Genomic DNA, 27201 nt, shown 5'->3' with positions numbered 1-27201 from the left:
CATGTCCACACACACACACATTGTTTTTTAGTTTTAAATTTTAGTTATAGAAATTTTTCTGTTTTTACTTATAGAAATATTTATAAAAATGTTAGAATTTTTTTTGTTTTTAGTTATAGAAATATTAGAAATGTTAGTTATATAGAAATGTTATAATTTTTTCTGTTTTTTAGTTATAGAAATGTTAGCAATTTTTCTGTTTTTTAGTTATAGAAATATTAGAAATGTTATAGAAATGTTAGTTATATAGAAATTTTAGAAACTTTCAAACAAGTTTTAGCTAGACGAATTAGATTAATGTCAAATTGTTAGACGATGATCGATGTTTTTTTTTAGTTTCTTATAATTTTAGTTATAGAAAAATTTAGAATTTGCATATAGAATTTTGGTTATCACAAACCAATCATTTAAAAATGTTACTTTTTGCGGGCATATAGTATTTGTTCTCGACGATGCCCGGCCCGCATCCTTGTCGTCGACCCGTTCGCGACGAAGTCCGGCTGACCCATGTCGAGGACTGGGCTCCGCCGGGCTGGCACTGGGAGGTGCTACCTGCAGGGGCGCACCGCTTGGTGAGGAACCCGGCCTCGGGTCCCGTCGTCGACCCTGATCTCCTTTGGTGGCGTTCGCGTGAGCCACATTCGGTGCAGAGGGAGTCGGCCCCGCCGGAGGTGGTGCGTTGCCGTGTCAGGGAGGAGGACGAGCACGTCCATCGCTACATGGCTGCTATGGACGTCAGGTTCTCCAATACCTGGCAGGTTCTTTGGGAAGATGACCGGAGATATGTTCCTGTCATGGTTCCTTCTCTTTGGGTGTCCACTGCCCGCGCCCCAGGAACAACGAGTGGCATAGATTCTTCTGTATTTTCGATCTTTATTAGCTACGTAGCCAGTGATGTATTCGATATATAATATTCGAGACGATGTATTTGAGATTATATATATTATTAGAGATGATGTATTCGCGATTATATATTATTCGAGACAATGTATTCGAGATTATATATTATCCGAGACGATTTATTCGAGATAATATATTATTCGAGATGATGCATATTATGTACTATATGATTCAGTTTTTCCTTATTGATTGCATCCATGCATTGTAATTTGAATACTAAATTGTTTTATATTTCTTCTGGATTAGTTAAATAAAAGCTATGGCAGACAATACCAGCAGAGAGGGAGAAGAGACCATGTTCGATATCATACACAGCCCTCGCGGGCCAGACGATCAGAATGAAGATTATGACGGCTCTGAATATCTGAACAATACCAGGGAGGGTGATGATAAGATATTCGATCGCGACGACCGAATTGATGAAGTCATGAACTATGATTATGATTATTATGACACCGACAATGTTGATCTTCAAATAACAGGGACCGGCGAGGTATATTTATATAAGCAGGCATCTGGTGATCATCACATGTTTTTTGATTTGAAGATATATTAACGAATCGATCTTTCTTCTAGCCCTCCGGATCGAGCAAATCTGCTTCTACAGACAGCAGGACAAAGCGAGGCCTGGACAAAAAGTTGAAGGACGGTGTAAAGTACAACATTGATGCCATCAAAACTAATGGCGAACCAATCACGCCTAAGAACATTGCGAACAAGTTCGTTTGTCAGTGCGGAGTCCTTGTGAAGGACCAACTCCTGATCTCCATTCAAGAATGGAATGAGCCAAAAAATAAATATCCAGATGTTACTTGGGTCGACGACAGAGCAAAAAAATGCTTTGGGAATCTCTCATGGAGCATTTCACCCTACCAGATCATTTCACTGATGCAGATGTGCAGAAACTCAAGGACGCTGCTCTTAGGAAGATGGCAATTGCATTCGACACCCAGAAGAAAACTGTATGGGCCATGTACGTCTAAGGAAGAAGGAAGACTCTAGAATTCAATGGAGCACTGGAGAAGCAAAGAGAACACTGGTCCGCTTTCCTGAAATTCAAGGAATCAGAATTATCTAAGAAACGGTCGAGAAAAAACAAGGCCAATACCGCAAAAAAGACGCAGTTCCATAGGCTGGGGCCAGGTGGCTACGCGGTGGCAATGCCTAAGTGGGATAAGTCTGAGCAAGAGATGCAGGATGCAGGGGTCGATCCAGTTACTAGGAGCTGGCCCCCCAGGTGCAAAACTTGGTTCTATGCGCATGGGGGGCGTTGGACCCGAAGACAGGCCTGGTTTCGAAGAAGGCAAGTCTAAAAGGAGCCAAAGATAAGTTACTTTAAGCAAGAGAAGATGCTTGAACGGGGGTGTTCACGCCCAACAGAGAGAACGACGAGCTTACGCGCACCCTGGGAAATCTTGAACACCCGGGAAGAACACGAGGCAAGGGCGTTGTTCCGTGCTATGAGGGCTTTTCGGACTGGAACGACGAGTACAGAACCCGTGCAAGAAGGAAGATGGAGGAGGAGAAGAAGAGGAAGCTGGAGGAGGAGCAGAGGAAGCAGGAAGCAGAACACCCTCAAGGCCTAGAATTAGCGCACGCGGACTTGGCACTCAAATTCCAATGGCAGCAGTAGCAGATCGACTCACTTAGCCAGGAAAGGGGTCTCAGCAACGGCAGCAGCTAGAGGATGATCCAGCATTGGATAGCACCGTCCCATCCATGCCGAGAAGCATCGTTGGTTCCGCCCCGGGCGATGCACTTTTGGATAGATACCCTGTGGATGACATCATGGAGAGCACTAACTATGAGCTACACTTCAAAATGAAGAACATATACATGAAGGTGGCGGACGCCATTGCTTATACAAATTCCCCCGATGCAACCTTCCATTGCAACCAGATTCCAGCCGGCTATGCTCGTGTCCAAGTTGATGAAGTGTTGGACCAATATTCGGGCCTAGAGCTTGACATTCCTGGAGGTGACGAGGAGCATACATTGGGAGAGGCCAAACATCGTATCATCCTATGGAGAAAGAATTGCATCATCTTTCCAAGGCCACCGACACCACGTCAGCCAACTCCTCTTCGAAGTCCGCCATCGAGTCAGCAAACTCCCGCTCCTCCAAGTCCACGAACGCGTGAGCCAACTCCTCCTCGAAGTCTGCCACCATGTCAGTAGACTCCCGCTCCTCCAAGTCCATGAATGCGTGAGCCGACTCCTCCTTGAAGTACGCCACCGTGTCAGCAGGCTCTCGCTCCTCCAAGTCCACCAATGCGTGAGAAGACTCCTGCTCCAACTCAGCCACGCCAGCCGTCTCCGCCGCCTCAGCAATCGCAGAAGAGAGCCGCTGCAGCTATGGTGCGTAGCGCTACAAGTCGAGGTAGTACATGAGGTACAGACGGAGGCAAGCGATATAAATATGGTCTAGGCCTCGGTCCTCTTCCCCAGAGGCCTTACGACATGACCGAGGAGCAAAACGCAGCCATAGTGCAGGCCCAAGTGGACACCCATTTTGGACCAAAATCGGCACCACCGCCAAGGGAGAAAGTGCCTGAGGAAATGATTGAGCACTTCATTCGTACGGCTAGACCATCAGCTCCCAAGCCTGTTGACTCGGACTATGAGCGCCAAATCAGGAAGGCACATCGAGCACGACTACAGAAGGAGTCGAGCTCGCGCTCGAGCCAAGCAGCTGGCAAAAAATGCGGAAAAATTGTTCCCCAGCTGGGAGAACAGGCGGCACAGTCGACCCCCCCGCTTGTTGTGCCAACAACACGTGAGAGTACCGTCGCCCTATATGTATGTGGGCAAACCGTTCCCCAGCTGAACAATCTGGTAATAACCGAGGATCATATAATGCGGGCTGAAATGCTCGGTATCACTGTTGGACAACTCCTCGAGATCGAGCCCATGCCTTTACTTAGAGAGGAGGAAATAAAACGGAAATATGTTCGGGGCCAACCTTTGGTCGAGCCCGAGTAGGTCAAGAACCTCCCAACAAGAAGGTATGAATTGCATGATTGGTACATGAAAATTACCAAGAGTTCCAATCAAGAGTCCCTCATGGTGAAGGTCGAGGAAGAGCATTACTTCCATAAGCTAGCTCTGTTCATTGAGTATTCAGAACTATTTCAGTTATTCAATCAAGATAGACTCGACAAATCTCTCGTCAGTTGCTATTGTTTGTAAGTGATTTCTTTCTGTAATTTAAGTCTCAAGTTAGATTTAATGCTCATTGATCGATCATTACTTGTAATTATCCTCACTATATTCTTTTTTGTGGTACTATGCAGGATGAAGATGTATGAAATGAAAAAAGTTGGACGTTATGGCATTGGGTTCATTGACCCAAATACCATTAGTGAAAAGACATGGACATATGAATATTATAAAAAAGATGTAGAGAATAAAATGCTAGAGTTCTTGAAGCGCCTCAATAGCAATGAAGATATACTACTTCCTTACAACTTCTGGTGAGTCACACTGTCTTGTACTACAAATTCTGTTTTTGCTTACTAGAGCTAGCCAGATATTAATAATTAAGTGTATAGGGTTTAGTTTAGTTGATTAGTGTTATGCACATGCCCGCTTAATTAAGACATGCAAATGTGTGCGCATGCTGTTACCACTGGGTTTTGTTAGACATTAAAATTGAAGAAGGAAAAGTTGAAGTCCTGGACTCACTACTTAAAAATGAAAGTGACTTTACCATCTTGAAGGGGATACTCGACAGGTAATTTCAATCATTATTAACTATATCTCAGCCTATTTAGTTCGTCATTTCCTGATATCAACTATTTAATGACCCCTTTATTAATTTTCTTTGCCGGCGGGCAGGGCTTGGGCAAAGTTCATCAAGGTGACTCCAGGCAAATGGCGATAAAAGTTGTTTTGGTATCGACCCAAGGTAAGTAATTAAGTAGTATACTAACTAGCTACCATCTCTTTAATTCTTGTTTCAATACCATTAATTAATTATCATGCATGATTAATTATTATCTGACTAAATTATATTCCCGTAAAGGCCTTGAAGCAAGCGCCCGGGACTGATGTGTGTGCATACTACATTTTCGAGAACATTCGCATGATGGCGTTCGAAAGAAGCAAATCTCAAAGACAGGAATGGGTACGTTTGCCAGAACACTATTGACAATCTTTACATGATTATCGATATCTAGTCACATGTCGGGACCCCGATTCTAAGTCACATTGATCTAGCATGTAACACCTCATATCACTTTGCGGCCTCCCGCACGGTATCCCCACGGGTGTCGCCTTACCATGGCCCGGGACTGTTTGCGCCTTTTGGCTCACGTATATGATAGTGTCGCTAGCATCCATATGACAGAGAACCCAGGCCAACATGGCTAGTCGTGAATCCAAAGCGGCACTAACCCATGGGGACAGGCATACATGAATCATCCTCGAGCATGTCGGTCAGCAGCGTGTGAATCCGGACTGTAGCACTGGGCTAACAGGACTCCGGTAACCCGGGCTATAGCAGGCTAGGCATGACTCTGGATGTCACCGCGTTACATTTCCCCGAAGGGACAGACACAGGAACGAAGTGAAACACATGCCGGCCAGTCAAGTGTCCTGAACAGTAGTGCTGGGCTAGCAGGACTCCGGTGAACCGGGCTGTAGCGGACTACTCTGGCTCAAGGAAGCACTAGAATACATTTCCCCATAAGAGAGTCTGCCAAGGACAAACAACTAGATTGTTGGATCCCACACATAACAATACACGTCACACGTACGCATAACATGCAAGTATGTGAGGTACAACATGGCATCACAACATAACGCAACTCATATAGATAAGGGCTCAGAAGAGCCGCATAGCATAAATACTAACAGGGGTCACATGACCCATCATTCAGAGCATACAAGCAACGGAAGCATTACATGTCTGAGTATAGACAACTACAAAAGAAAAGGGCTGAGAAGCCTGACTATCTACAAGACCCTCCCAAAGGTACAAGATCGTAGCTGAGGTAACAAGCTACTCGTCGAAGTCCAAGCGGAACTACTAGTAAGATAGATGTCTCATCTGCAAAACATAAATAGAGAAAACGTGAGTACAAAGGTACTTAGCAACACTTACATAAGATCCTATCATACATGCATTTGTATCAAGAAGGTAATGTGGGGTTTAGTTGCAGCAAGCCAGCTTTGACTCAGTGGCTATCCTGTTCTACGATAACGAGAAACTTCTTTGAGATGAGGCAGCGCACACGAGTCCACTAATCACCACATCAATACACCACTATGGATTCATCCTCGTCTCCCTACAAGAAGGCCATCCATAGCACTCACACTTGTCTTGAGCATTTTAGAGTATCCACTTTAAGTTGTCTATGTACCACGTAAGCATCCAAGAAGTACATAACCGAGGACACAGCTATTCGAATAGATCATGGTAACCCTGCAGGGGGGTACTTCATCACACACGCTCTCACCACTTATCACCATATACCCGTCATGTATCTCGACAACCTTCAAGCGGAAGCCTGGCGAGGGTGTCGGCCACGACCTAACTAACCACGCAAGACTCTAGTCCAGGTCTATCACCTATTTGGGTTCCATCCGCAAGGAGATCCGGCCGGGGTGTCGCTCACGGCCCCAAACGATGTGAGCAGGGTTCCCAAGCCCACCATTCGGGTGCCACTTGGTACACCGTGCCACCTGTGCCTAGTCTGTCCCGAGCCCACCCTGCCGGGTGCCACTCGATAGAAAAATAGCACTACCTACAAACACCATAAACTATTTGCAACTCCTGGACAGAGATCAAGTTGATTAATAAGTCGAGAGAGCTTGGAGCGCCCGAGCCCAATGTGTGGTAGTAGCTAGTCATTGGACAACTTACACAGAACTTGGTTCTTAAGGACGGTCCCAATGAGACAACCCACCATGCACTCCTACATGGCCTCTCACCGCTACCTTTACCAAATCGTGTTCACACGCTTAACTCTCAGCATTAGAACATATCATAGCACTCCAATTCATTCCCGATGAATCAGACCTGACACAACTTTAAGCAATAGCAGGCATGGCATGGTAGGAACACAACATGGCTCAAACAACTCCTACACATGCTAGTGGGTTTTAACTATTTACTGTGGCAACGACAGGTCATGCAGAGGAATGGGTTCAACTATCGCGGCATAAAGTGCAGTTGAATCATTGTTGTCCTAATGCAATAAATGAGAGCAGGAGCGAGAGAGTAGGATTGTATTGGAATGAACAAGGGGGGGTTGCTTGCCTGGTAGATCAACAAGGAAAGCACTACTCCTCAGACAGGTACTCTGGAACGGTCTCCGGAGCAGTACCTATCGAGAAGGAATGGTGTCGACAATCAATACACAAGCATATGCAACAATATGATGCATGAACATGGCATGAAGATGTGATGTTGTTTGAGCTAATGCAACTAGCATTCATTTGGTTAAAGTCCATTTGAACTAAAGATTCAAATGCAACTCCAAAATAAGCTCTTAAATATGCCATAAGTGTGTTTTCACATATACAGCATGTATAGGTTGGTTTGTCATGCATGAAAATGGTACAGATGGATAGATTGAATTTTTCTGATAATTTTTCATATATAAATTATTTCAATCTGAGCTACGGTTGAATTTATATGAAATTTTGAAGTTTTGAACATTTTCTGGAATTTCCTGTTTAAAAATAACTCCAGAAAAAGAATAACTGCGTCAGCATGACGTCATCACTACATCAGCGGGATTAACGTGGCTGTCTAGGTCAAATCTGACACGTGGGGTCCACCCGTCAGTGTCATGGTTAATTAACAGAGGTTAATTAAATTTAAACTAATCCTAAACTAGAATTAGCAGGGACGGGCCCCACCTGTCATTGAGCCAGGGGAGGTCAAATCCCCTGGTCAACTGGGGCTAACACGCCGGCGTTTAGCCGCCGGCGGCAGCAGACGCGGCGGAGGGTGCGGGATTTCCACTCCGGCGCCCAATCGAGTAGCGGAGGGCACGCGCGGGGAGCTGGGGCTCGCCCGCATCCAGGACAGCATGCAGCAGCAGCGGGGACGGCCGGAGCTCGCCGGAGCAAAGCTCGGGGCGGCGGCCGGAGTTCGGTGGCGTGCGGGCGCGGCCTACGGCTCGGGAGAGGCAGAACGGAGAGGGGAAGCGGTGCAGAAGCTCACAGCGAATCCGTCGAAGTCTTAGGCGAGCTCGAGGGAGGTCGAACGCGAGCAGAACGGCATGGGCGATCGCCGGTGGCCGGAAGTGAAGACGACGGCGATGGCGGCGCTCCAGGGCCTCCCGAGGTGCGTGTCTTGACGGAGAGGTAGCCGGCGATGTGGCAGAACTTTTGAGCACGGGGAGAGGGCGCGGGGGAGGCGGTGGTTACGGCAACGGTGGCCGGTGGAGACGGCAGCGCTTCAGGCGCGGGGAGAGGGAGGAATCCAGGGGAGGAGGGAGAGCGAGGGAGAGGGAGAGAGGTGCGGGGCGTCGTGGCGACGTGTGGGCGATCCAGGCGACGAGGAGGAGAAGCAGGAGGTGGCGCGGAACGTGGCCCCGGCCGAGGGCATGGCCGCGCGCGCCGGCGCGTGCCCCTGTCCTTCTGTCATCGCCAGGAGGACGACGATTGGCGGTTGGGCCAGTGGGCCGCACCACTGGGCCGGCTGAGGCGCCAGGTAAGCTTTCTGGTTTTTTGTTTTTAGTTACTGTTTTCTATTTGTTTCAATTTGTTTTGATTTAGTTCAAGCACTAAATCATTTTTGTTTCTTCTGATAATTTTTGCAGGGACTGGAATAAAAATTCTAAAGCCCCTCACAAAATAACAGAATTATTGAAGCATTAAATATATTTATAACATATATTTGCTCCAACTCAAATACAATATGAATTAAATCAAAAATCCATAAATGGCCAAGAAATATGCTCATCATTTTTGGCAGGGGTTTCACCTTTATCATAAATCATGAACATTTTCAAAGAGCATTTTGGGGTCTTTGAAAAGATTTAAGTTTGAACCTGGTTGAATTTCATTGGTGCTAGGGTTTATTATCCCCTATTTCAAGTTTAACTGAAATTTAAGCATGATGCAAACATGAAGGGCTAGCCTAGGTCATACCAGAACTAGGGATGTGACATCACACAACTGATACACATGCATATTGATCTCCTTCTTAACAGTTCAAAGAGGTGCGGGACCAGCTCCTAGGAACGGAGCGCATACGAGCACTTCAAGAGGAAATAGCGAGATTTTTTGCTCGACCAGGTTATAGATCCCAAATGAGAATACTATTACCCGCTACCGCCCCCATGAACCACTCCCAATTGTCATCGTGCTCCGAGGGCACCAAGGCAACATGTAGGAGAAATTGTGTGTGTGTGTGTGTATAGGGTCGCGCTATTCGTCACCCTGGGTGAGGAATAGTTATTCTTCACCCCCTCTATTTTACCATCAATGCACCGTAATTTTCCGTTCCGTAAGCTTTTTCTTATTTCCGACGCAAAAGAGATCGTAAGAAAATATATAATCGCCGTAAAAAATATTTTATGTTATGTAAAATTACAAACGTAAAAACACAGTCTAAAATACACATAAACTGCAAATTTTCTTGTGTTATGACCTATATAAGCCGTTCTCTCTCTCTCTCTCTATATATATATATATATATATATATATATATATATATATATATATATATATATATAATGTGTACAATATGTAGTATCGTAAAATATCAGCAAACGAAAAAGAATTAAATGGAAAACACAAAATTAAAGGAAAAAGAAATCATGAAACCAAAACCCCCCAAACATTTTAGTACCGGTTGGTGTTACAAACCGATACTAAAGGGCTCCCCGCCCCCGGCGCTGGCTCGTACCACGTGGTGGCCCTTTAGCGGCGGTTCATGCAGAACCGGTACTAAAGGGAACCAGCACTAAAGGCCCTTACGAACCGGTGCTATAGCCCGATTCTGCACTAGTGTAAATGTATCAATGAAAATGGTATTTCACCAGTGGATGATGGTGTAGCGAACATAAAAATCATAATACACCATTTGGGTCACAAATTAGTCAATTGTATGAGAGGTCCAAATAAATACCCATTCTGTTATAACTATTTTAGACCATAACATATATTTTAGAGAAGTAGCTTGTAAGCATAGCCTGACGTACAGAGTTTATTGCATCTTTGTTGTATCACCAGTGGCCACCCTATTATCTTCTTTTTGCTACCATGAAAGTTTTCTTGGAATCGCTACTCACCCATCTCTGCAACACTGCTTCAGACTGAGCATGGTTAATGTATTAAATCAGTATCTAGATGTCAACTTAGTATATTGTGACCAATTATCCCTCGCCTTTAACAAAATTGGAATTGATGGTAAGTTTTGATTAGAGTCGATGAGAAGATAAATAAAGGAAAGGTAGTCATGTTTGCATGTTTCTGTTGATATAAAACATTTTAGCATCATAACCAAAGCTTATTCATTACATTAATCAAGCCATTTCAACTGCATATACTCATTCATTCAACTGCTTCGAAAGTTAAAGCAGAGAATTCTTTTATTTGTTGGAAGAAGAACTGCATATGTAAAACAATGTTCATGCTGATGAGCAAGAAAAACATACTTGCCCACATAATTGATTAATTACGACCTCTAGGTCGGCCAACATTTTGATTCTGCAAAGCACATGAGTAAAATGCAAGCCTTTATGTACTTGTTTATTAGGAATTTTCATGCATTAATTATTTTAGGAATACCATCTGAAACTGCACAAAGGGCAAAACATTGACTGAAATATACTATATACAAATGATTAGATGTCTTTCAGGAAAGTTGACACTTCAAAAAAAGAATTGTCATACATCATGTTCGGAAAATGGTTACACACGTAGACAGTTAAGTCCATCAAGTGTTCCCTCCCAAAAAATCTGTAATTGAAAAAAGGTGATCAAAAAATATCCAAAAAATCTAAAAATGAAAAACATGATCAAACAAAATCTAAAAACAAAAAAACATGATCATAAGTACTCCTATATAAGGGAGCCAGAAGTGTTTTTTTTGAAAAAACATGATCAAACAACATCTAAAATGTTGAGACAGCAAACCTAATCAAATGTTCAAGCTTCTTGCAAATTGTCAGTCAAAAATAACATCCGAGGAGCTCTCGCAAAAAAAAAAGCAATGCTTAAAAAGTGAGCAAAACTTTGAACATTGATTTTTTGTTCGTGAGAGCTCCTCAGATGTTATTTTGCCCGAAAATTTGCAAGATGCTCGGACATTTGATAAATTTTGATGTCTCAAAATTTCAGATTTTTCAATTTTCTTTAATCATGTTTTCTCTTTTTTTTGCAAACTCAGGTGTAGTGCACTCAGGAGAAGATCCACTCTTGAGAAGTGGATTTGGTAGTTATAAAATAATTGGCTTATTTAGCGCAAGATAACATAAAATAGTACAGAACACTCGCATACAAATAATTGGTTGAAAATTAAAAGGTGGCAATCTGCAACCATACACAACAAATTTGACGGGAGATAATAAATGAAGTGTACCATGTTAACTCGCAGCTTCAATATGACTAGTCTGCAACACACTCATCTAAAAATGGTTGAGTAAATTATGATCAACATTAACAATTGGTCCTTCTTTCTTTAGACCATCCTCTTGTAACCTAGGGAATTCACTCATTGTATTAAGCATTACACTACAAAACTCTTAACCATTCCATCATCCAGGACTCATGCATATATAGGAGTATTTTCTGAAGACATTCCGTTACATTACCAATAACGTATTTGGTTCGCTAGAGCGCAACTGACAGTGTACTAAATTTTTTTAGTTAATTAGTTCAAATGCAGAACCTTCGTTCTGTTGACACTGGCATACAAATAGCTCATGGTAGCTCAATCTGACAGGTCATTTTACTCACTTCATTTGAAAGTGCATATGAGGCATGGTTGACTGATATTATAATTCAAATGAAATAAAAGGATAAAGCAGTTGTACATATACTTCCTCTGTTCCTAAATATAAGTCTTTTTAGAGATTCTAATATGGACTATGTGAGGCTTCACAGACAACGTGACGAAGGAAGGGGACATGGAGAAGGGGGTGGTCCGGGCATGATATCTAAGGGGATTGAAAGGACCTTCTCCTTAGCCACGATGTGTTGATGTGTGATTGGGGTTGAGCTGAAGATGGAAGATTGGATAGGAGGAAAGGAGCAGCGCTAGGGCGCTAGGGCTCTGCCTTGGTGTTTTTTTAGGTGGTGGGGGTTGCATCTGCGGAGGAAGGAGAGTCCCAGAGATGGGTTTTTTCGCTGAAGTGGGACAACAACGGAGGACTCCATAAGGCATCACATTCGATGGTTAGAGATAATTAATTTCAAGATCAGATGGCTAGTTTGCTTAGTTTGTGAGGATTAACGTGGAGGCTCGTAAGGTGCATCCAATTAGTAAACATAAGAAGCTATTTAGTAGCTTCTGGTCACTAAGAGTTCGTTTTTCCCTCAGGTCATAGGTTCAAGTTCCACACATCACGTGGCCGTTTATTCTATTTTCCCTTTTAAATCGGTTTTGGCCTGAGAGAGGAGATATTTAAGACCATGGTCCAGCCGAACCTATAGTCAATGCCGTTAGATCTAGTAATGGTCTCCATGTGGATTTGGGCCTGGTTAGCATTCAAATTTCTTTGATTAGCTTAATCCTTCTCTTGGCAGCTTGCTCTAGGCCTGCGTAGGCTTGCATTTTTTTAAGGGAAGGGCTGACACACGCCTCTATGTTACTGTAGCAACACCTGAAGCAATCTGTTTTTTTATCTATTATTATTGTTTCATATGGTTATGGAAAAAATATTCTTCCACAGATCGTATCCATTGGAAAAAAATGTTTAAAAAATTAGTTCACTGATTATTCAGGTTACTACATGTGTGAATTTTTTCATGATTTTTTGAAAAACAAAGAAAAATTGAATTTTATGTTGGCATGCATGTCCTGGGGGCAGAATTGGCGTGCATTAAACAATTGTGAACAGTGCGGCTGCATGGAGACAACTTTAAAGTCTTTGATAAGCTTATGTCAGGTGAGAGGAATTTAGCATGTACCCATAATACTTTCAATACAATATTAAGTAGGAAATTAGTACTGATATTTTGGAAAAAGAGATGTAGACACATCAACTACGAAAATTTATCTGTTCAGCAACTAAAAATTCTAGATATTATTGGCTTTGCTATATGTCTGAACAGCAGGTCATCAATCATGCACAAGAAGATTGTAGGTTTCATGGGATACAAAATTGAAGGAAAAAGAGTTGCAGAAATATCTATGAAAAATTATCTATGCACGAATTATCTTGAGCGTACTTTCAAGTTTCAATCATAGCATTCCTTGCCAGCCTACTTCATGCATGTGTTGGGGGCAGAGCTCGACGAGCATAATCAGGCAATAAACAATAGTGAACAGTGTGCATAAGAGACAACATTTCATTGCCCAATGCAACATGACTATTTTATTAGCTATGGTATAGCATCAAATATGATCATATTTGGCACATGCATGGCTTCTAACCCTCTAAATTATTCCCGCCATCACACTAAATTGTTCCCGCCATGCAATAGTTTACTCACCATGCACATATCTCCATACGCGGTGTCCTGAGATGAATGGTTCTGAGCATGGGTTCGGGTGGACCATGGTCCCAAGCAACATTTTCGTTTGGCCTGATTTGATCAAATAAATGAGTTTATGAACTAAATCTGGTCACTTTTCGAGTTGGTGGCCTAAAGTGTGCATTCTTTTTGAGTTAATAGACTAATGGCGCATTTCACTCTGGAACCGGGGAGAGACCTCCTCGTTATTCTAAAAAAATGGATCTTATATATTGTGGAGTGGGAACATCCATTTCAAGCATTGTTTACATGAAACAACTTGTACTACTCAAGAGATTGCTAGATTTTGTTTTGAGATTAAGATTTCTTGTAATAATCGATGAGCCCCTTGATTTATCCTTAACTCTCTCTTAAACGATTTAAGTGTCATTTGAGATCATAAAGTAAGCCATGATGGCGATCCCTCAAAAAAATTATAGGGTTATAAATAAAAAAATATGATCGTACTTTGCGGATAATACATATAACATGTGATGTATAGTTTGGCTAGCTTCTTGGTTCTATTTGGCTTTGCATCATGAATGCAACGGGCCATTTGATAAAGCTGAGTCCTACCATGATGAAAACAAGAGGTATGGCTGCTACAAAAATTTCACTAAGACAGTCTGGACAGCAATAGACTTACAAAACATTAAGAAAGTACATATATAGGTTGCAGTTACAACATACCCTGACAGTGTCAGGTGAAACATAGCTTCTAGTGCAAAAAGTTCTTAAAACTAAATTTAGTCAAGTGGAGGCAGCTTCTGGGGGGTAGAAATCATGTTTTTGATGCACTAATCTTTCAGGGGGGTCTACTAGATAGGGTCTAATCCCTTAAAACAAAAAGTTTCTTCTCAAATATGTGACTTTGGAGGCCTCAAAACAAAAACTTTCTTCTGACAAAACAGGGGTTCCCCTGCTTTAGATTATAAAGCGACAAAAAGTTTCTTCTTGAATATAACTTTTGAGGCATCCGCTGGAGATGCTATAAGAAACTAGCAATACAACTAGCAGCGTACAAGATAATACATAAATTTTCTAAACGAGTGCTTCACCACCACCGGAATACCTCATTTTCTTCCCGGCAGGCAGGCAAGCATCATCGCAATTCTCGGTTGTCCCTTGAGCTACCTCAGTGTAGCTCCTCTTTTGGAGCTCGAGAAATTTCATCTGCCAAACACTTGACCTCCTTAAGAAATCGAGATTTCACTCCAGGTAAAAGCCTAAGTTTAACAAGGCAGTCATATATTAGGGAATACATTTTAAAATCAATCGTGTTTCATGCATCATCTGCTGCAGAAGCTGCTGCATCTTTCTTCTTCACCACATCATCCGGAAACCACTGTACGAAAACACAAATGAACATTCAGTTTATCGACACCAATAACTGGTATATTCAAAAATATTTTATTGGAAACAATAGCTTATTTAGTAATGAGCTTTAATAACCTGTGTGCGATGCCATTCTTTGACAAATTCAGGGGTCAGAATCTTTGACACAGCTTCTGCATAGAGCCTATCATCCTTGATAACTCAACCAATATCAGGAACCAGCTTGTCACATATCTCACGTATCGTCTTGGCAGAATGCTTGAACCTTGTACCGCATCGATCCACTAAACCAACAAGGATTATGATGTTTCTATCAACCTGCATGGGATCAACAAGAACATGGTCAATAGACAAGCATTGCATCAACTTTTTATTTTCGACATGAACAAAGCATAACATCAACTTGGTCAAGCTGCAAAGGATAATTCAAAGCAGAAACAACAAAGAGAAAAATGCAAAATAAACAAGCATTACAAATTAAAATCCTAGATGGTGTTGTAGTGAGTGAGGCAGAAGTGGAGATCCGGTCGAGGGGGCAACCAAAAACCCATTGAACAAGTTTGGGCTTGAAGCAAGGAGAGTGGTTAGTATATATAACTAGCTAAATGACCCAATATTACCCATTAGTGTCAGCACTAGCATCTGTACACAAAGGCATAACAACAAAGCACAACAGTAAGAGCAAAAGAAGAAAAAAAGAAGGGTACAATTCAGTTCTTACTGCTTCTATAGGAATAATGATTCCATATTTTTCCATGCAATCTATCAATACTTTGGATAAAGGGAGAAGATACTGACAAATGATGTTGCATCTTTCTCGGCATACACAATCATATAGCACATTCCTTAACACCCACATCATTTCATGAGTAACTTCCTTGTCGTCAAAGCAATCAATTTCTACCAAAAAAGATTTTACTGATACGTTTGCAGTGACCATTAATTCATGGAACGAGAAAGGCATAGACAAACTACTAAAAAGATATCTACTGGCCAGTTTGGACTTGATGGCATCTCTAAGATCCTCATTCTCAACAACTAACTGTCCTCCATCAGAACAACACTTCCTGGTTGTATCAGCAAGCCTCTTACCAAGACCATCCTTAAGCGCAAGCGCAACAGACTTCTTATCGACCTTTACAAACTCACGCAGACTCATAACCTGGTAAGAAAGTAACAGAGTGTTATTATTAGAGAGAAAACTTACAAATGAAGCACAGTAACCCTGCATTTCTCCAACAGATTATTTTGTTGTGCAAGATATTTTGGATGTACTTTTTAGTTGCAAGCTGCCTAACTCTTTAATAATGGTGATAATATATAGATTATGATCAATCCTGAGTCCTGAGTGCAAATTAAATAATAGAGAGCAACCAAAGCAAACGCTAATGAAAGCATGGTAGATAGAATCAGAACTAACTTTTGTAGCAAAGCTCTTCTTGATAAAAAAAATGACCATATACTCTGTAATAACAAAGTGAAGCATCATAAGAAGCAGAATGGAAGTGACTGGTATGCATGCAAGGACGGTTTGGAAATGGTTGTATACAAACCTCTGGTCCAGAAGTTGCAGGTCCGTACACACTGAAGTAGGCAAAACCCCTCGGAGTCTCTAGTATCGTGGTCGAAACAAAACCAGGTGCCATCACTTTTCTGGTCCAGCTAAAAAGAGCATGGCAAAATAAGGGTTAACACAACAGAATAACAGAAAATAAAAGGAAAATTACTCCAACAGAAATATGTCCAATGCCCTGAATCCCTGGTAGATCCAGGGATGTGCTGCTCACCTAGGGAAACCCTAACTGGTCCTCTTTTCTAGGGATACAGTCGGATGCGTCTGCACTGTCCGCATGCCTCCATGCGTCCGAAATTGCAGTAATATTCATTACTTTAATTATCACGGTAGTTCTAGTTACAACTTTAATATTTGCTTGTACTTGATTTGTTGAATTTGGCTGAAGGCCTGACAGTTGTCTTTTTTTATTGGATCCGGCAAGCAGAGATCTATCTTCACGAATACCAAAAAGACCATCAGCAAGACCCCGCCTTCTGCTCAGCCGGCCCCATTGGCTGAACCGGCTATGCGGGTTGCTTCCACGGCTCCCTAGGCTGTCGACTCTATTGCACCGGAGGGAGCCGGCAACCAAAGACACATGCCCACGAAGAAGTCCCACCCCAGCACATGGATGTAGACCATGTCCCGTCCATGGAGAGAGAGAGAGAGAACCTCGGGGCAGCGCCTGCTGCCCCCTTAGAAGATTTCTTTTTTTTTTTTGAACTCCCACTATCTATTGCGACACCAACTGCCCCACCGACTGCTTCCCAGGTTGCCCCACCGACTGCTGCCTACCGGCTCCACCGATTCTTTGGGTAGACTTGATTGATTTTGTGTCTTTTCAATGAAGTATATGCATGTTATAATTTGAATTGTTCGATTAGACAAACTTGAACTATTCAAAAAATTGGTGAAACACCATGCAATTGTTTGAAATGTGTATGTCACAAAGGATGGAAGAATTAGTTTAAAAAAATGGAGAGTTAAATATACAAGTTCGGTTAGGTTCCAGCCACATTTTAACGCCTTATATTTCAGGCATTAAAGTTTGACAGATCATTTGAGGAGTTACAGGATAAGGGTCTGGTTAGAGACTCCCTAAGAAGATGATGAGCTACAAGAAAACAAAAGAATAAGGCACTGGAAAATCTCAAAAAATATGAAACATCCAACCCTTCATTAGATAAAATAAACCATACTCTCATTAGAGAGCTTCATTGCCTAATGATGTTCATGGGGATACACAAAGGATCTGAAGGATCCGAAAGCCATACATGTATCCCTTCACAAAACGAGGCACAACTAGACTGCCCACATTGTTAATTACAATTGCTATGACGAACTCATCTTGCTGTAGTTCCTCACTCAAGCCAGACAGCCAAGCCTTTGCCACGGGCATTGTTTCAGCAAAATCAGAGCTTCACAAAGTTCAGAACTAACAAGAGCCCAGATACTTCTTGCCATATATGCACTCAATCAACTAGTATTGCCAGGAATCAACTTGCACCTTGCATATCTACACAAGATGACGCAGATTCTGCTAAAACAAAAGTGACACAAAGATGCATCTTCAATCCATCATATAGGGTGCAGTGCGGCAGTTAGAAAAGAGAGGATGATTCCAAGTTTAAATTACTGAGCTATCTCACAGAGCCGTCTGGTTCATCCAACCACAGCTGTATAAGCACTAAGAGCAGTAAGGGGAGCATTCACTGCAGATAATTTTACTACCGCTGAAAACATGCAATGTCGTCATCACAATGAAACAGCGCAAAATGAGAACTGAAACCATAGGCTTAGCATGATAGTCGACTTCGAGTAATTGACTCACAACATAGGTGAGTGCATTAATTCAATAGTCAAACGGCATAGGAACCACAAGATACAACTAAGCACCTTATATATAACCAGTACAGTACACTTGCAAAAAAACACGCCACATGATCAGTTCAAGCAACCAAGCAAAGTCCTGAGACCTTGTCAATGTGCACCAGGAATCCACAGACCTAAGGATGATCTTGTCAATGCGCACCACAGGATCAAGAGACCCAAGGATGAGAATCATGTCGACGGGCAATTTTGGCTGCCGTGCATTAACCCTGAAGAGGAGACAAATAAAAACAAGCTCAAGTCAGTATCAAAAAAGAATGAAAACAGAGGGGACACTCCCCCTTTATTATTCTTATATGCTGTCAAATAAAACACAATATGATGAAAGCAGAAAGAAACCCGAAGGCCAATGAAAAACCTAGATGGGACAACAAACTTTAAGTTATCTGGGAACTGTATTTTTGCTACTGAATACAGATGCAAAACCAGAAATATAACGGAATACATGCTGACAGCAGAAAGAAATAAAAGTAATTGCTGAACAATGTTTAAATCAAACTAAAATTTGTACCAAACCCCAAGGCCGATGAATTCAGATGGGATAACCTAAATAAGAAACCCAAATGCAGGTGTAAAACAAATGGGCAAGATCAATGAAGAAGATTGTGAAATGCAAAAGAGCAATTCAGGTAAGGAAGCCTGAGTAAAAATACTTAATTTTTCTTATCATCCAATCCACCATTCAGTTTCAGTTTCTATAAAAAAAACATGAGCATCTGAGCACATAAATTTGGCAGAAATATAAAATGTTTAATTAGCTAATAAATTAGACGTCCACAACAAAACTATATAATTGGCATGTCAACTCCACGTATTCGACAAATCAGTCAAATCTTACACAACGATTAACAGTTACTTCCTCCGTCTCCTAAAAGGACTATAATTTTGTCTCAAGTCAAATCGTGAAAAATTTGAACAAACTTATATAAGAAAAAATATCAACAACCACAACACAAAATTAGTATGACTATGGCCTTTTTACAAACTTGGTCAAACTTTGCACGGTTTGTCTTAGGAGGAAATGTATAAGACTTGTTTTCGGAAACGGGGGGAAGTATATCTGTGTTTCATTAGGAAGATACTAATAATGCATGCCAAATATATACTCACCCGAGCTGTGATAAACATCACATTCCACGGAAGAACATGCCTTTAAGATGTTGACTATCTTTGCGCATCCATCATTACTTGCCGAGGTCTCATCGGACAGCTTGACAATCATTCTTTTTAGTGTTGGTGCACATCCAAGTATCAATTTCAATAAATCAAACTCATGATCCGCTCCGTCGAATCCGTTGAACTCCACTTCTTCGAGAGTCCAAGGATATAGTCTGGGACCTCCAGTTCGACTCACAAGGACAGTATGGCGTGCATACTTCTTTCAACTAATAAAACAAAAAATGTACATATATGAATAACCACACAAATACACAATGTATTATTGGGTTATATAATCAGAGCTGAGAATTACTGCTGATCTCTGTAGGACGACCTTAAGCCTCCGCGTAGCAGTACGAATTCGATTCATTCCAAGAAGATGAAACACTAAAGCTCCAAAAGCATGCCCCGTCGTCATGAGATGAAGCTCTAAACAAGAGAAAGCAGCAACCATATGTTTCTCGATCTCCTGCTTAAAGTGGCTCGCTTGAGCGCGAAAAAATGCAGAGTACTGAAAAAACAATTTGCCACGATAGTTAGATATCGTTCACAAAAATAAGTTTAGTCAGAGCCTTGGAGCAGATTGAACAGTAAAAGGGACGCACCGCACAGGCATAAATACACAGCGACGATGGCTCTCCTTGTATCTCCGCCGACTGTAGCTGCACCTTGTTGAGGCTCCAAACACCAAACACAATACGCGGCCCCAAGTATTGGCAGTGCCACGAGACCTTCTCCACCATTGGTGCCAAGACGGAGATGCTGTGGTCCACCGCTGTCAATGAGATGGCCAACTGCTTAAGCGCTGGAGCAACGATGTCGACATGTCGTGTCGCACTGATCTCACAGCAGACGACAAGCTCCTGGAGCGACGGCGTGTTGACCCTAATGTCGCGGGCCGTGCTGAGGCGGAGCGTGCGCAAGCGCGGGCAGCAGGAGAGCAAGGCGTCGAGGTCGGTACTGCAACGCGCCAGGGACAGCGTCTCGAGTGCGGGGAAATCGGCGCCGGCCGGCACGGCCAGGGTGATGGGGGAAAGGTCCAGCGCGATGGAGGTGGCGCGCTGGAAGCAAGGCAGATCGACAGCGAGTGTACGGTCGATTAAGCCGGAGGGGAGGCGGAAGTCGAGCTTCTCCGGATCGAGCCGCGCGGCGGCGCGGAGCAGCGAGTTGATGGGGACGCCGGCGCTGTCTCTCCGACGGGACGGAACGATAAAACCCTAGAATTTTGCTACCAGGTGGGGACTGAACTGATGCTGTAGACTGGCGGACGACCACTACTCTAGGCCAGTACGAGGGTTCCACCAACATTCCACTTTTGGTCCTTTTGGTTTTAGAATAAGCCCGGCCCAGAATGTATGTCTGCTATGTCTGATTTTCTTAAAAGGAAAAAAAAGTGTTGTATGAAGCTCGCCGTCTCGACTCGGCGTCTGGTGTGTGCTAGGAAGAAGATGAGGGGCAAACGACGAGGCGACGAGGGCAAAGGTTGGCACCGACGACCCGCGGCGATGAGATTTCACAGGTGCTAGATGGTTAATGAGTGTCCCAACAACATTAGAAGAACACCTTATCTGGACTAGACGGCGATGAATCTAAGGACGTTGGCAAACTTGGCAACAAAGGAGGTCATGGGATGAGGAGGGAGGACGCGTCAAGGAGTCGGAGGAAGACGAAAAGCCGCACGGCATTGCATCCTAAGACTGGAGTTTGTCCTCACATTGGTGTGGCGCCCTTTTTAAATACGCAACCATTTTTCTGAGCCCTTGGGTCAAAATCGAATGGCGATCCTTTGGGTTGACACCTAACTCTCATTATGCCAATCTCACTCCATGTATAAAAGGAAGATGGCAACTGGCAAAAAAAACTCCACTGAAAATCTGCTCATTCCATTAACCAAAGAGCGGCGCGGAGTAGGTTTCTACCTCTCTTTTTTCATGTACCCCGCTTCCCCTAGGTCTCCTAGGGTTCCCTATACCCTCTGGCGATGAACGCCTGAGTCCACCAAGATCGCCAATCTCCGGTGATTCCCCAATCCCAGTGAGATTGGATTGTGGCCGAGCCCACGAACGCGAGTCCTAGGCGACATGGCGGAGACGGGATCGGGGATCGGCCCAGCCTGAGACTGCTACTGGCAGTAGCATGTACAGCAAGGATTACCACCATGATTCTTCCTTGGAAGATCGATTCATGGGTCTGAATCTACATGGAGAAGAGGAAGAAGAGTTGGATCTGTCAGGAGAAATAGAAGGACTGATTGAGGAAACACGCTGGATCAGGATCTTTAGGGTTCACACCCAAAAACCCTTCAGCCATGTGGCCTTATTCGAATCGATGCACAATGTCGTCTGCTCATGGTGTTACCTTCAAAATCAGGGGCAGCTATCTGTTCTTGTCCCAGTTTTTGTGTTTGGGCCAACTGGGGTCGGGTGATGAACAGAGGCCCATGGGATTTCCGTGGTGCGCCAGTAGTGATCGAGGAATATGATGGCATATCCAACGTCACAGACTATAAATTGGATCGAATTCCGATGTGGGCTCGCATCATGGGTATCCCAAAGGGGCTCATGAAGAACACTGAGCTGGCGATAAAGATAGCGAGGAAAGTAGGGATCCCGCCCATAAAAGTAATTGTTAATGAGGGTCGGATAAACCCTACTAAATATCTACGAGCCAGGGTGTTCATCTTGCTGGATACTCCGCTCGTACATTTTGCGCCACTAACATTGAAAGTGAAAAAGAAGTACCCCGTGGAATACGAGAAACTGCCAGATTTTTCTGATTTCTGTGGACTTGTTGGATATGTGTTGTGACTGAATGCGGGGATGGAATACATAAACCGGAGGACTGTGAGTGGGGCAGCTGGTTACTTGTTAACTTTGACAGACCAGGAGGCAGACAAGGAGCTGGAAGAGGAATGGGGCAGAGTGGTGATGGTGCTGGCAGGGGCGACGGCTTTGGCAGAGGGAGAGGGAACCCCGGTGACCCTAACCCACACGAAGGGCTGGCCATGGACATAGATGCTCACAACCCCAACGGTGAGATCGTAACCACTGCCCGAAAAAGGCTCATATCGCAGGATGGCATGGTTGCTTCAGCGTCGGTGTCTCCTCAAATACACCAGCTGGCTTTGTTAATGACAAAGTTTACTTTGTTGGAGAACATTACCACGAAACCAGTGGACAAGAGTCTACTTAGTACTCCATAGAAAGTTCAAGATCAGAAGAGGTTGAGATCTGAAACCAGCAACTCGGGTCAAGGCACAAATGACACATCGGTGACTCCCCTCGAGGGTGATCGCCAGAACCAATGAAAACCATTTGTTGGAACTTTCAAGGTATGGGCAGTACCGCGGCAGTAAGGGTGCTTCTAGACATCCAGAATCAATGGGGGTCGGATGTGTTTTTTCTATCCAAAACATATTTGAACACAGCGATGGCAGAAAAATTGATGAGAAAACTTAAGATGGACCATGTGGAAGTGGTGGAAAGTGTTGAGGCAAGTGGCAGTCTTTTAGTCCTTTGGTGCAATCCTGTTGTGTTGGAAGTAATGGGAAAAACAAAGAATTTCATTGATGTAAGGATGGGAACTTCATCCGATGAGAAGTGGAGGATAGATCACTCACATGGAAGCATAACTAGTTTGAAGTGCGGTGGTTGCAAGAAGGAGAGATGATGGACCGGGTAACTGAATCATGGTCACGTACATCAGGTACTATGCCGTTTGCTGAACGTACTGCAGAGGTACACAAGGATTTGCATGACTAGGATCGAACAGTACTCAAGTCACCACAGTGCTGACTGAAAAGCTTGAAGGAGGAGTTGGAAAAACTATGATCGGGCCCACTTATTGACGAGTCGGCAGATCGGCAGAGACATCTACTAATTGAGATTCGGGAAACAATGGAAAAAGAGGAAATATATTGGGTGCAAAGAGCTCGCGCTACTTAAATTCGGTGATCACAATACATTTTTTTCAATAATTATGCAATAGCCAGAAAAAAGAGAAACCTCATCGGGCGTCTTATGGATGCAAACGGTGATCGGAAGGAGGATAACGAGGCTATGAGAGCTCTGATTTACAGCTACTTCCAGAACTTGTTCACGGCAGAGGTACATGTGGCGAACCAGGAAGTACTCGAGAAGGTTAAACCAAGAGTAACACCATACATGAATGAAGCTTTATTGGCACCATACACTGACGAGGAAGTGAAGAAAGCATTGTTTGGCATTGGTGATCTAGAGGCTCCTGGGCCAGATGGCTTACACACAATATTTTATAAAAAGTTTTGGCGTTTAATCGGTGATGATCTTACAAAGAAGTACTGTATGTTGTGAATAGTGGGGTCATCCCAGAGGGATGGAACACAACCATGATAGTGCTGATTCCCAAAGTTGATACGCCGGAGAACGTCTCACAGTTTAGGCCAATAAGCCTCTGTAATGTTGTTTACAAAGTAATAGCGAAGATGCTGGCAGCTAGGCTAAAGATTTTTCTTGCTGGTATTATTAGTTAGACACAGAGCGTTTTTGTTCGAGGGCGTATAATTACTAATAATGTAATTGTGGCTTACAAGTGTTTACATACCATGAAGAAGAAGAAGAAGAAGAAGAAGAAGAAGAAGAAGAAGAAGAAGAAGAAGAAGAAGAAGAAGAAGAAGAAGAAGAAAGGAAAAGTTGGATCATGTGTTGTCAAGTTGGACATGCACAAGGCGTATGACTGCATTGAGTGGGTCTTTCTGGAGGCGGTATTGCAAAAAACTTCGTTTTGACATGCGGTGGGTTCAATTGATTATGGGATGTGTCAAATCCTTTCAATACAAGGTCAGAATCAATTCTGATGAAACAGATGTTTTTGCTCCTTCTAGGGGCCTTAGGCAAGGGGATCCTCTCTCCCCCTACCTATTTCTCTTGTGTGCAGAAGGCTTCAATTACTTCAACCATTTTCGAGCACCTCATATCACTTTCCAAGTCATATGATAGTTTTATTATCTGTGGACGATTTCTTTCTCGTTCAATGCCCTTTTTCAATGGTCTCGAAGAGTGAATTTCCCATTTTTATCTATGGAGTCGCAACCGAGGTCGTGGTAAATCCATGAATGCCCGCATTAATTGCTCATGAGGAGGAAGCTGGGCAGCTCAAAGGGGTCCAGGTGTGTTGTGACTCCCCTTTTATATCCCACTTACTTTTCACTCATGATTCTTTGATCCTCATGAAAGCAAATGATATGAATGCTACTACTCTGAAGAGAATTCTAGATGACTACTGTGATGCTTCAGGACAAATGGTTAGCTCTGCAAAATCTTCTATGTATTTCAGTCGTAATACAAGTGTGGATGATAAGGTAGATGTTTATCAGATCCTGGATGTTATGACTGAATCAATATCAGATAAATACTTGGGGTTGTCGTCTATGATTGGTGTTGATAGAGTTGATTGCTTTAAACACCTTATAGAAAGAATACAGAAACTTGTTAATGGCTGGAAGGAAAGAACCTTATCATATGGAGGGAAAGAGGCCTTAATCAAAACGGTGGCTCAAGCCATCCCGACCTATGCGATGGGAGTATTCAAATTTCCAAAGAAATTATGTAAGGGAATCACTGATGCTATATCATTTTTGGTGGGGCGACGGAGAGGACCAGTGGAAAATGCATTGGTTTGCTTGGTGGAAATGTGTGTCCCGAAGAGTTGCGGAGGTATGGGATTTCATGATATCCATAGTTTTAATTTGGCCATGTTAGCCAAACAATGTTGGCGCCTCATTGATAATTATGATTCCTTATGTGCACGCGTTCTCATAGTCAAATACTACCCCTGAGGTGATTTGTTGGACTGTGGACTAAAGAAGGGATGATCATATGTTTGGTAGAGTATTTGGGTAGGGATTCAAACATTCAAGAAAGGATGCATTTGGAGGGTTGGCAATGGCATGAAAATTAATATATGGGAAGATTGTTGGATCCCTAGTAGTAATTCAAGGAAGATAATAACTGTGAGGGGCAACTGTGTGCTCACAACGGTGAATGAACTCATAAACCCAGTCACTGGGGACTGGGACGAGGAGCTGATACGAGACAATTTTTGGAGTATAGGCGCAGATAGGATTTTGCGAATCCCGATCTTCCAGCATGAAACGGAGGACTTCGTTGCTTGGCATCTTACCAAGTCGGGTATTTTTTCAGTACGCTCAGCTTATTATAAGCAATGGAAGGAATATTATGAATCAAGTAATATAAACCCTCACGGCATATCCCTCAAAAAAAACCTCACGGCATAAGTGGCTCCTTGGCACATCCAGTTTGGAGGAAACTTTGGAGTTTGAAGATACTAGGCAAAATTAAAAAAAAAAATCTTTGGAGATGTCTTCATGATGCATTCCCTTGCTGTTGTCTTTTAGCAAATAGGCACATATCTCGCTCAGCTCAATGTCGGATTTGCTCCACGCATGCTGAGGATATAGCTCATATGGCATTCAAATGCAACAGAGCAAAGGACGTATGGAGGTGCCTTGGCGTACATGAAATAATGGCTACAGTAGCTGCACCTGGACGTACAGGAGTAGAAATCATGGAAATCTTTCTCTGTGACCCAGAACATAAGAAGCAATATATGAGCATTGTTGAACTACCAGAGCTGGTGGCGGTGATGGCAGCAAAGACAAATTGTTAAGCATGAAGAGGTCCAAACACCGGTGCGGTCATGCCAATCCATCAGGGGCACTCTCTGAATTTTTCGCGTGCGGCCAGTAAGCCTAGAGCGACACCAAGACTGAATCATTGGAGGAGGCCCCTAGTGGGTCAGTTGGCGCTTAATGTCGATGCTGCTTTCTCGGATGAGGACAACACCGGTGCAGGTGGAGCAATTATTCGTGACAGTAGCGGCCTTTTCGTAGCTGTTGGAACCGCAACCCTCTTTCACTCTCGGCTAGAGGTAGAAGAAGACACAAGACATAAGAAATTCCAGGTCGGCGCACGAACACTGCCACGGGCGCACGAACGTCCTAATCCTTTTCTTTTTACAGTGGCTACATTGCTAAACTTGGCTCCACACCATCTTCACAGTGACTAACAGCTGCTTAAATAACACACGGCCACACACATCAGAGCCACCCACGCACTAACCAACTAGAACGCCACACGGGCCACTAACCCACGACCTGGCTAACAAACTATGCATGCACACAACTAATTCTATGCATGTGCACATCACACGCAAAGCTAGCTACCACGCAACCGCGCGCGCCACACTGTGATCCGTATAGCCCGGCCGCGCGTATGGCACGCACTCGTACGCGCTCAACACAGCCGGACCAACTGATCCCTATGCCCACGCCCTGCATAGACCGCAAATGCCGCACCCGACGTCATCGCTGGAGTATGGCTTATTGCCAACACTCACTCCTTAAGTCATGCCGTCACTGAAGTTGTTGCAACTCCTGTCGTTGTCGTCGTCACGAGCGTGGCCCAGCCCGCAGATCCGACCTGGTGCAACGACGCCGGTCGCACCGCCACGGATGACTCCGGCGACACATGTCTGGCGTCCCTCTGCGTCCCGCACGTCTCGCGCGCACCCGACGCGCCCGACGCCCCAGTACGTCCCGCGCGCACCTGACGCGCCCGACGAGCCCGACCACACCAGTGCGTCCCGCCCGTCCCGCGCGCATCCAACGTGCCCGACGAGCCCGGCTGCACTAGACGCTCACCGCGTGCCGCCTCCGCGTCCGCCAT

At 43.7% G+C, this 27201-nt stretch overlaps 1 pseudogene; it reads right to left on the bottom strand.

The window, feature by feature from the left end:
• Window positions 1-18490: 18490 nt before the first annotated feature.
• Window positions 18491-27201, bottom strand: LOC119334003 (annotated as a pseudogene).

This window comes from Triticum dicoccoides, chromosome 7A (genome assembly GCF_002162155.2).
Source record: "Triticum dicoccoides isolate Atlit2015 ecotype Zavitan chromosome 7A, WEW_v2.0, whole genome shotgun sequence".
Lineage (NCBI taxonomy): Eukaryota > Viridiplantae > Streptophyta > Magnoliopsida > Poales > Poaceae > Triticum > Triticum dicoccoides.
This window is presented reverse-complemented; position numbering and strand designations above follow the sequence as displayed.